This window comes from Motacilla alba, chromosome 1A, assembly GCF_015832195.1.
Source record: "Motacilla alba alba isolate MOTALB_02 chromosome 1A, Motacilla_alba_V1.0_pri, whole genome shotgun sequence".
Classification (NCBI taxonomy): domain Eukaryota; kingdom Metazoa; phylum Chordata; class Aves; order Passeriformes; family Motacillidae; genus Motacilla; species Motacilla alba.
In genome coordinates this window covers 69,513,946-69,525,781 of record NC_052031.1, presented here as the reverse complement: position 1 = coordinate 69,525,781, position 11,836 = coordinate 69,513,946, and the positions used below count along the sequence as shown (strand labels likewise).

General features: G+C 39.9%; 1 long non-coding RNA gene across 2 annotated transcripts; it reads right to left on the bottom strand.

Moving 5' to 3' along the window:
* Positions 1–1,714: 1,714 nt before the first annotated feature.
* LOC119708770 lies at positions 1,715–11,127 on the bottom strand. Of its 2 annotated transcripts, none has more exons than XR_005259204.1 (4): positions 11,056–11,127; positions 9,137–9,219; positions 4,648–4,754; positions 1,715–2,538 (listed from the first exon to the last, which is right to left on the bottom strand). It is a non-coding gene; the product is annotated as an uncharacterized LOC119708770 (long non-coding RNA). The 2 variants fall into 2 exon arrangements; XR_005259205.1 differs by having other exon boundaries at positions 9,141–9,219.
* Positions 11,128–11,836: the final 709 nt, after the last annotated feature.

Genomic DNA, 11,836 nt, shown 5'->3' with positions numbered 1-11,836 from the left:
CTCTGAAAAAAATACTGCATTTATCCACTGAGAGAAGGTGGTTTCCTCTGATATGCACAGAGCAGACTGAGAACAGTCATTCAAAGCAAACAAGGTGCACAGATACTCACAGAGCAAGTCCAGATGGTGCTGCTGGCCATGCACTCCCAAAGAAAAAAGCAAAAAAAAAAAAAAAACCCAAAAAAAGAAAACAAAACAGGAAAGAAAGGTCAGTGGAATAAAACATTAATATCCTAATCAGTTTGCCAATCTTCAAATGAAATTCAGAAAAGAGAATTTCTTGCACAAAGAGATCATACCAGTTAAAACAATAAAATAAGTAAACAAGCCCTGACATAATGGAGGATTTTCTGCTGCTCTTTTATTGCAACCCTGGTCAGTCAAATATAGATGGAAGTCAGATAGATAAACACACAGAAAAAAAGGAAAAATTCACCTGAAATTGATCTCAAGAATGAAAAAGCAATTCTGAAGAAGATGCTGATCTTTGCATGAAGTTTAAGAAGATTTTCAGGGGGGTTTAACTAGAATTTTTCATAAAATTATTGCTTATCTCTTTTTTTCATATAATCAAAGCTTTATTTTCAGTAAAAAATCTCAACAGCTATTTCAATAAAAAATATTGACAAAAAATATCACGGCAGATTCTACAACAAGAATTTTGGAAAAGATGGGAATTCTGTATGCAAATATATTTAGTTCTGAAAAAGGTTCAGGCTGATTGTTTTGCAATAAGCACATGCAGTTTTTACTGCTTTTATTTTATTGGAAGAACTTCAGACTATTTCAAAATTTGGATCTATATTTGCATTTTTGAAATTCAAGACAGCTGTCAGTTTTCATATAATAAGCCCACCCTCCTCTACTGTGAACTTAACAGTTTTTTAGAGTGAAATAATAAAAACATGAGAAATGTTTGCTTAGGCACACCATACTTTCTCCTTGTATCTGCCACGATGTTATAAATTAAAATTTACCCAATATTGATGGGTTTGTGCTTGCTGGTTTTGGTTTCAACCTTAACATAATTGAAAGAGCCAAAAATTCTGGTGAAGTCAATGAAAACTTGGTTTCCATGACCCGAAGCTTCAAATTTTTGCAATGTTACTGACCAAAAAAATAAATCCAAAACCAGTTTATTGTGAAGATAGAAAGAAAACTTAATTTTTGATCCTTAAATCTCTGTAGTACTTAGGAAAATGCATGTCAATTAAAAATTATATAAAGACTAATATTTCAATTAATGAAATTAAACAGGAATAGCATCCTGCACTGGCATACAACTGGACGTTAAGGAATGTAGTTGTGTCCAACACGTATTTAAGCCTGTGTTAGAGCTGTTACTGGAAAAAAGAATCCTTTGTAATAGTGATGATTTTCTATTTAATCTGTCACATTGCAGAACCATTTCCAGACTGCCAAATTATTACAACCTACCCCAACTCAAGTTTGCTACTGCTGTACCCCCATCACGCACACAAAAATATTAATGCAAAGCAATACATGAATAAAACCCCCTTTTATCCCACACAGCTTTATTAACTGCAAACTGACTTTCTAGCAAGCCCATGCAAGGTACACGGTGAGGAAAACCTGAGATGAGCTGTCATTCCTTTTAAAAAAAATTGAATCCTTTCTATTTTTTGAAAGGCTGTACATGGCAGTTCTGCGTTTCTTGTAAGAATTTCGCCTGTTTTGATTGTGGTAAAAAAAAATAAATTCCAAACTCCTACCATGTTATGGAAGTGAAAGGGATCTCCCTGAGCAACTCTCACCTCTGCTTGGATGTGAGAGGTCTGCAGAGACAGTTCTTCTCTGGTATTGTATTTGCTGGGACCCCCGTGGCAGGAAGGAATGATGAATCTGACTCCATGTTCTCAGAAGGTTCATTTATTATTTTATGATACTATATTATATTAAAGAATGCTATACTAAACTATACTAAAGAATACAGAAAGGATACTTACACAATGCTGAAAAGATAATGAAAAACTCATTATTCTTTCCAGAGTCTTGACACAGTTTGGCCCTGATTGGCCAAAGAGTAAAAACAATTCCCATGAAACCAATGAAACAATCACCTGTGGGTAAACAATCTCCAAACACATTCCACAGGAGCACAACACAGGAGAAGCAAATGAGACAGTAACTGTTTTTCTTTTTTTTTTTCTGAGGCTTCTCATCTTCCCAGGAGAAAAATCCTGGGCAAAGGGATTTTTCAGAAAATCTGAATGGGACACTCTGGTGCCCGGGCCAACCACAAGAAGAATTTATGGTGCCTTCCCTTCTTCCTCCCTTCCAAGCCTTGCCCTGTCACTTGGTTTTGCCTGGTCATTGTGTGATTGGGGTGACAGAGAAAGAAAATCTCTTCTCCAAACCTCACCACAGCAGGGATACCCCCTCTCCTCTTCCAGCATCTCCCAGCACCGTGGGCTCTTGGCTGGTGAAAAATCTCCTGGTGATGCTCTCAGGGCACTGGGGGCTCTCCAGTGAAGATCAAAGACTCCGAACAGTGCAGACAAGTTGTGTGCAGAGGATCTGCCAAAGGGAAAATGTTGGGGTGGGGGAGGGAGAGACAGGCAAGAGGTAGATGAGCCCTCCCAACTGATTTGCAAGAATGCAAGACCTTCCTTTACATAATATTACATAAATGTGGTATTTAAGTTACCCTCACAAAATGAGGTCCCTGATCTGGTGAGATTTAAGCACATATGTTGCTTGACACACACGAGCAGTCCTTTAGGACACAAGCCTGTTAACATTCAACAAATGAAGCTCTTGCAGAGCAATTCACCCACAATATATTCAAGCCAAATTGAGGAATCTGAAAAAGAAAACAGCTGAGATATGAATATTTAAAACTTTGCTGCAGCAGTGGACATGTGTAATAACTTTTCAAAGAGATTTTCAGAGGATTTTTTTTTAATACTGTACACACAGCACTTGTCCTAAATACATATTTACATTATGGACTGGAAAAGCTCTTTTAGAAACTGTTCTGGTCTTCTGGGTAAATAATATTCCTTTTAAAAAATTATGAATACATATTTAACTGATAAACTAGAATGGCTCTATTAGGCACATCATAAACAATTTTTTTAACTGTCTAGTGAATATGTTTACTGCAGCACAAAAATGAATCCAGATTATTTAAGCTCTGTAATTTATTTTTCAACTGCAGCTCTTTTGCAATTTTAAGCCCCCTCCCCAAATGAATATTAAAAAAAATTCTCCTTCTTCCCTTCCTCTCAGTATTGTCCATTATGAAGGTTTTTAGAGGTAACTGTGAAGGAAAACAAGTATTTTCCTGTGAACAGTATCATTGAAGCACTGTGTTTCAAAACATACATCAATCACTGTTGGCTCCTAGACACTTGATTTTAAAAAACTTGTGGTCCAAACTGTTCTGTCCATGACATGGGTGCTCTGTAGAGTCACAAACAGGGATTGAAATAATTTTTCTCTCTGCCCCCAAATAGAAAACATAAAATCCTAACTGATCCCAAAGACCCTAGTTAAGAACTGAAGTAATTTGTAGGAAACTCTAAAAGTTACTGCCAGACATGTTGGTTAATCCACCAATATGCAACATAATAGAGTCAGTTTTGTCTTTTCCTACTGAGAAAATATCTAAATATACAGATTTATAAAAATGGTGACTGTTCATAGGAAAAAAATCCTTGAACTGAGTCGTCAGCCTGATTTATTTACTCAGTTTTGCTCAATGTCTGCATTGTTTTTTACACTGTGAAGTGTAAAAACCCTGGAAAGTTGGTCCAGATATCCACCTTAACTGTGAGCATCTTCGGGCACCATTCTGCCATGACTATTAATTACTTTTAATGTAATTTTTAATGCTTTACAAATTGTGTGAAGGTTGATTTTAAACCTTCACTTTGCTTACTTAAAATTATATGGAGTTTTACAGCCTTACAGAAATCACTGATCTTAATACTGTGAAATAGAAATAGAAGGTGCTGAGAAGGACCAACAACTTCTCATCTATAGGTCAGATTTCTTAAAGGTATTGGAGGCAGATATTCATTTGCTCGAGATTTTTATCAGCACCATATTTTTAACAGAGTCCCAACTTCATTTAGACACCTACAAAAGAGAAAAAGCTTCCTTAAGCAGAAGTTCCCATAATGGTATTTTACAGCCATAGTTTCAAAAGCTCTCAGCATTCAAAGTGCTTTTGGAAATCTGGCCCCAGCTGTGAGCCGTGACCTCTCCTGAAAATCTGTAGGGATCTGGCATGGAGGCATATGGAACTTTGCATTTAGTTGCAGGAATCTTAATTACCAAAAACATATTGACAAATTAGAGAGAGTTCACAGAAGAGAAACAAAAATGTTCAGGGAACCAGAGGAATTTACATATGAGGGAAGATAAAAAGAGCTATCAATGTATGGCTCAGCTATGGTATAATTAAGAGAGGATGTATGTTAAGACTCCACAAAGTGCTCCTAATCTTGTGTGGAGAACGGGAAGGAACAAATTAAATGGGATATGAGATTACAAATACAGCTGCAAGTAAAGAAGGAAAAAGAAAATCTTCTGGGTCTTCAAAACCTGTCAGTGAGGTCAGGCTCTGAAATAGGGTCTGAAGGGACCAAGCCCCATTGCCAGGGTTCTATGAAGGTTTACCTGTGGGATGCAACTCTAAATGCTCCAGAGCAGCCTGTTCAGATTCCACTTTCAAACCAAATGCTAGTTCAGAGTGGTTAAGCTGAGTGGAAGTCTTCTTTGGAATGCTGAAACAAACCCATTTGAGGAAAAATCAAAAACATTGAGAATACCTTTTTCAAAGTAAAAAATATTCATGGAGCCATCACATTTTTTAAGACAACACTATTATTTAAAGAGTTACAATATATAGTTGTTGTGGCCCTGATCTCTGAGGAAATAAGCACCAGTCCTTGAGCATAAATTCAGAACTATGGCATTAAGAAGAACAGCTAATTGCGACCCATGAGTTCAGGAGTGACCCTGGCTCAGATGAAGAGGTTGTCACGTGTGGTAATCACCTGTTCTCTGAACAGACAGAGGCATAGTTTTCCCAGGATTTTCCTGGGAAGCTGTGAGAAGCTGTGGGAAACTTAAGAGTGAAGAATTCAAACAATTATTATCTCTCTTTCTGTAAGCATTGTTTATAGATATGGTTCTCCAGAGCGTGCTATTCATAGTTCATCAATGGTGTGAGAGGAGATTCCTAGAGGCCAATCAGGTCTTAGGTCCACCACAGTTTCTATAAGAACTGTAGATTTCTAATAATAAAGTGTCTTTTCATGCCTTCTGATGATGGAGTCTCTGTATCACCTTCAGCTGTCCCTGATACCCCCTCGGTGACAGCCACATTGTTTGGCTACCTGTGTGTAGCCATACCCCTGTAGAGGCAGAAAGTAATTAGTCAATTAATCAATTAGTCAATATATCTAGGTTATAATGCAGACAGTCACTAGTAAATTTGATTGAGGGCTGGAGGGAGTCAGGCAGGCAGGTGAAACAAACCAGTCTGTGCTGCAGAGGGACCTGTGCTGGTTTTCTTGCCCTACTCCATCTTACACCTCATAGATTTTGTGCTTCCTGAGCAGCCACACAGCAGACACAGGAATTGTACCTCTAGGTGCTCAGAGAGACACAGAATCTTTCACCAAAAAATTGTAACCAGCCCTTTGAAAAGCCTTTAGGGGTTTGTACCCTTGAGACCCCAAGGACATCCTCGAGCCACAGAAATGAGGGAAGCCTTCTCCATGTTTCCCTCACTGCCTCAAACCTCACTGTACCAAGAGAAGGGCTAAAACTACACACCTAGAAAAGGAAAAGAAGAATCTATTTTCTGCTTCTGACTCTTGAAACAGAAAGGTTCCCAGAGAAAGGTTCCCTTTTTGTTTGGGAGATCTGATTCTAAATCAGCCTCTCAGGGACCAATCCTGCCACGAGCAGTGACCCTCAGCAGAGGGGTGCCTGTGGGCATTAGTGGGGTTCTGCAGGGAGGCTGGAGCTGTGGGTACAACACTCAGAGCAGTGTGGTGGCACCAGCTTTACTGGGATTCATTGAAAAAACCTGCCACAATCACGTCAGATTCATGCCTGCATTATGCCTGCTCCTTGTGGGAAAGAGGAACAGTCCATCTAGTTCAAATTCAGGGTAATTCTCTTTTTTAAAAAGTGACTTTGAGCTGGAGGATTCCATGTTCAGCCTTTTTGAAAGGCTGAGACACTTTTACCTTCTCTACATCTAGCTCCAAAAAGGGGCTGTGTAGGGCAGAACTATGACACAAGAAACTAGAGAGGTCAGACAAAATAGACTGATCAGAAAAAATCTGAGGCAATTTCGACAGAAAGTTTTTATTCAGCTCTTCCTCTCCTACCTTGGCTAGTTTTATAATCAATATGGAGAAATTTTCCTCACCAAACTGTAGTCCAAGCCCAAGGAACCAACTGCTGCAAGAGGTCATCGAGTCAGATACTGCAGTTAGATTTAAAAAAGCACTGAATACATTTTATGGCCAAACAACATCTGTACAGCCATCCAAGCTAAGGTAATGGTGATGAAATTTCATGCTTGAGTGTGTAAAATGATTGCTACATCACTCAGAAAGGATTTTTTTTTTCTTCTCAGGTAGAGGATTACACAATTGAGAAGATGCATTATAAGGAGCTTTCTGAGCTTGGGTTTTTTTAACCTTTTTCCAAAGAGTGAAAGATCAGCTCATGGACCTCACAGAATAATAACTTAGCCTTCTATTCTTCTCTTCTTAAACATAATGAGGCTCTTCAATGAGATGTTTCAGTTCAGGACCTCCAAGTTTCTTTCATTTTTCCCCCACTAACCCATCTCATGTGCAGGTGAAATAACTGAAGCAAATCTTAGCGGCTGCCAAGGTTATTAATTCACCCTCCTGACCTCAACAGGTGAGAGATGTGAGTTTGCACATGAGCACTGAGAGGCCTGAGCCTGATTTTGGATGCAACAGCTGGCTGCATTTCTCATGCAACTTGCACTTACTGTACATCTGGCTTTGTTTAATTATAAAGCAAAACAAACAAAAAATTTGATCTTCCTTCAGTAGTCAGCAACTTAATGATAATTTTGACCATTTTTTCCTCTTTTCATCAGCTCAATTCTGTTTCCAGGACTTAATCATGGAATGAATTAAGCAGGGACAGAATACATATCTAGCTGAGGATTTTTGTGATAACTTGCAGCAAATTTGATTCACTGGGAGTACGTAGGGGAGGAAACTGTGGGGTGGAACGGCTGTTGAAACACTTAAAACCTCATTACCACATATCCCCACTTCACCCTGAGAGCTCCCAGCCTGTCCATTATTGTCCTGTCTCTACTTTCTGTGGGACTTTGAAAAGAAAAGGTTCAAAGAGCAAGACTTTCATGCTCCCCTTTCCATGTCAAACACTTTCAACTCCTGATTTCAAAGTGCCACTAGCTCGCTGTTCAAAGGCCTGTGGACACATAGGGGGTGAGACAGGAGGAAAAGGTTGCACTACAAAGCCTGCTGCATTCAGAGCAATACCCAGCTCAGAGATACAAATGATAATATAAACCCAAGTACCTACCAATAAGACTGCCAGTCTATGAAGGGAGGGTTGGAAAAATGCTAAATGGTCTCTTTCTGCCCCCTCTCCCACACTGGCATTGTGTCATTATTGGTTTGGATGAAAGCATAATTTATATTTTGAAGTGTAGCTTTTCCCTCTGTTGCAGCAATGACCAGGGGACTGCAGAACCAGGAGAGAAGCCCAAACCCCAAACAAGTTAGCTAAGAATACCTAAAGAAGTTCCTACCAACATCTGAAAAACCTGCCTTGCTCTCTTTGAGTATTCATCTACCTCCCCTCCTCTATCTGTATCCTTTTCATCTGCCTGCCCACAAGATTTGGAACACCATTAATTGGTCCTCAGGGAGGCTGACAGGCCTGTGCTTTTATGACTTGATTCTTTGTATTGTACACATGTGGGCATCTCTCAGGAGATAAACAAAGGGAAAACGTGCTGAGAAGGGGGGCAGAATTTGTATAAGACTAAACGCAGAACAAACTGCCTTCCCAATTTGTTGCTAATATCCTAAATTGCATGAATAAATCCACCCCCCTCCCCATCTTCCCTCTTCCCCACACCTGCTTCTCTTAATCTGCTTTTCCTGATCACTACAGGCTCATCTTCTGAGGAATTTCACCTCCCATTTGAAATCAGTCTAACTCTTCTTTGCCCCCCGCCCGCCCCATTCTCCCTCCCCCTTGCCAACAAAAGAGTGAGGGGCTCTTACAGGAAGATAAAAAGAATAGTTGATCATAAGAACTAACCTGGAGCCAACACCTTGGTCTTTCGTCCCTTCAGCAGTTTCTAAACCCTAAGCACCTGCAGCTAATTCTTATGGCTTCCAACCTTGGTCTTGGATTTGCTGAGAGACTTTCTGGAAAAGCTTTCATCTCAGGAAAAATAAACTTAAAAACTCAGGCAGTATCCAACACACCAGCACAAGCTTTAGAGCTCATGTGTGCCCGTGCATCTACATGCCTGGGGAGAAAGCAGCCTGTGCTGCACAAAGGCACCAATAATTCCTAAAAAGGGGTGCTAGCAGCCTTGGCTGCTGACCACCAGCATGCCAGAGTTCCTGCAGGGATTTGGTATTTACCAACACAGCAGGTGGGTGATACGTTTTTCCCTGAGCTGGACAGTTGAAAAGGAGTTCTGGATCAAGTCCTGCTGGCCTTACAGAAGTTTAGATAGGAAGACAAGGATTTCTGCTTTCAGACCTGAAAATTATTGTGAATTTGTGAACCAGCTTCACAGCTGGAAGGCAGGTGATTGAGAGCTTTTATACCCACCCCAGCACATCCTAAAAATCTGTTCATTAGTGCCTGTGCCTAGAAGCCACAACAACACAGGCAGAGCACAGGATTTGGGAATCAAAATCCAACATTTTCATTCTATCTTCTTCCTCCCCTTCCTCCCTTAGCCTGCCTGTATTCCAGTGGTTAAGTCAGTCCACCAGACATAGATGTAAATTTGAAATCCTCAGCAGAGGAGGGGACATGGATCTGCATATTCCGTGGCTGGAATGGATGCTCTGACTCCTAAAAATCTGAGTAAAATGTGGCCCCTTCTTACCCACCATATTCTTCAAGGACAGAAGTTGCTCTGAAGGAAAAGGCCAGGGTAACCAGAGCACTGAGCATTGCCAAGGAAGGCACCTGTGAGAAAAGTGGAATTCATCACAACCTTGTCCTGAACTGTTTGATTCATTACAAGAAGCAGCTCCTAGCTCAACATGTCAATTTTTTGTGAATTCAAGGCAACTGACTTTTCCTTTTCTGCAGGGACAATGTATAGGGTGAATGTATTTTGCAGATTAAACCCTGAATTTGAAGTTTTTGGGGGCAGAATCTGTTATAATGATATAAGTCAGATTTTTGATGCTAAGACCTCAGAGCCTGTAGGACTATTTGAAGGTTTTAGCTACATGCTATACCTCTGACTCAGTCTACACATCTGAAAAAAAATCCCATTTGCAGCAAGGAATGTTCTCATTCTTAACCTTTGAATATAAACTCAACGTTGGTGTATTGTTTACATTTTTAAGAAGAATCATATATACATGGCACAAAGTAATTTTAAAAAAAATTATTTTTCCCCCAGTGGCTAACCTGTGAAGGCAAATTTCTTCAGGGAAACTAAAGGAAAGGCCACAGTGAACACTTGGCATATGTCAGTTCTTGTTCTTCCAAACTTTTACTGAGGCATGGCAATTTCTACCTGGTTTTCATCCCATACTCAACAGCAGGAATTTCAGTGTGGGCTGTAAAACCTGTTTAAGAGCCTGTGTAATTTACCTCACGTTGATTACTCTGTGTGGAACTGCTAATGGCACATGAGCTAATTAATCTATAGCTGCCTCGCCTGTCTGAGCTAAATAGTTGCAATGGCTATATCTTTGAAAATCTTGAGATAGCATTCTTTTAATTGTTACCACTGCCTTTGTGCACCTGGCAGAAATAGGCATTTAAATTACAGACTAGGGCTGATTTGAGCCCAGGGTCTAAAGACATCTATAATGGGAAAATGTCCCTGGAGAGAAATCCATTCCTGCAAGACAAACACTGCTCTCAGCTTGGGAAGAGACAGCAGCCAGATTTTGGTAAAGGTGAAGTGGAACTAAAAGATTTTGGTCTTGTGTTGTTCCCACAATGCTGGCCTAAAAAATTAAAGGGCAGTGTGAAAGGCCCCGTGTGTTAATGCAGTCATAGGAAACACTGTCACTATTAATTTCCTCTAGTTCCCCTGAAAATGAGCTAAGGCACCTCTCATGAGCAAGTTTTTTTGTTTCTATAGAACAAAAGACACAATTTCAGTCTGCAGTCTGAAGACTGCAGTTCCAGGCAGAGCAAAAGTGGCAACTTTTAGGTTTGCATGCTCACTGTGATGCTCAGCTGCGTGTCTGTGGGCAGCAGAGAGCCACAGTAATGCACCTTAAACATGACAAAGAGATCATTTACATGTAGTTGTTTGTCACTGGCTTATAGCCTACCTGGCATCCAGTCCTAAAACCAGTGTCTGGAGCCTGACTTTCAGAGATTTTGTACCACTTTACATGAATAAAGGACTTTTCCTTTTAATGCTTAGGAATACATCGCTGCACTAAAATAGTCACTTTTCAACCCCAGCTGAAAATGCCCCTTTGGGGATTCTCAGCATATGGATAGTTACATCGAAAATCAATTCTTCTGACATTCAGAGCTTTCTTTTGGAGAGGTTTATTTGCTCTACTAACCATTTTAAGCCTCTGTGGCACCTTCTTACTCACCATAACTGCTGTGCTTAGTACCTGGCTCATAAGCATTATTTGATTTCAGAACCCTGAACGCTGTGCAGCTTTATAAATTAATATAAAAATTGCTGCAGCAGTCTCCTTGTTTGTGCTGGTGTTAAACCTTTCTTGTAGAAATGTGAGGGGTGATGGGGGCATTGGGGATTTGGGGTGCACAGTCCCCATCACCCCTGGAGTTCTCCCCAAGCCACCAGGTACTCACCAAAGGCTCTTTCTTCAATGCTGCTGATGGAAGAGGTCCAATTCAGCTCCAGTGTGCAGGAAATCTTACCTGAGGAGAAAATAAAGAAGTTGAGTGCAAATCTTGAGCAAGCTGAATAAGAGCAGTTGTGGAGTGTCACACACAAGACAAATTCCAGGCCGTGAGTTTGCTTGAAACATGCAATTTCATACTCATAGAAATTTAATTAATATAATTAATTACTTCCTTTGGATGACTTATAGCAATGGCATCTTTTGGCTGCAAGTTTCTGCATTGCTCCAATTTTTTAGGGGCCAAAGAAGTCTGTTCTTTCAGTTTCCAGTTAGATATTTTCCACCAAACTTATTTTTCTATTGACTTTTTTATTGGTGGTGGTTTTCTCCCTAGGAGAACCTCATTTGAAACACAAAGATATTTGTTTGGGGGGCTTTTAATACATGCTTAAGTCTTGAAAATTCTCTTGGAATAAATGATAATTTGAATTTACTTCTCTACAGAAGAGATTGTTGCTCCATGGAACTACACCCCCATTTCAAACTCTAAAGTTCACTTCTGTAGATTTTCAAGGTTTCTTGCCTGTTAGAGTAAAAATATGGTGATTTTTTTCTGGAGTCTGTGTTAAATTGCTACAATGCCCTGAAATTGGTCAGTTTTAGATGCTAAGAAATAATGCCTCATACAGCAGCTATCTTGAGACACGTTAGACAGACTGGTTTTTGGTTTTTTTCATTCAGATGGAGTATCACCAGCAAGACAAAAATCCAAGCACCTGTTTTGGAAC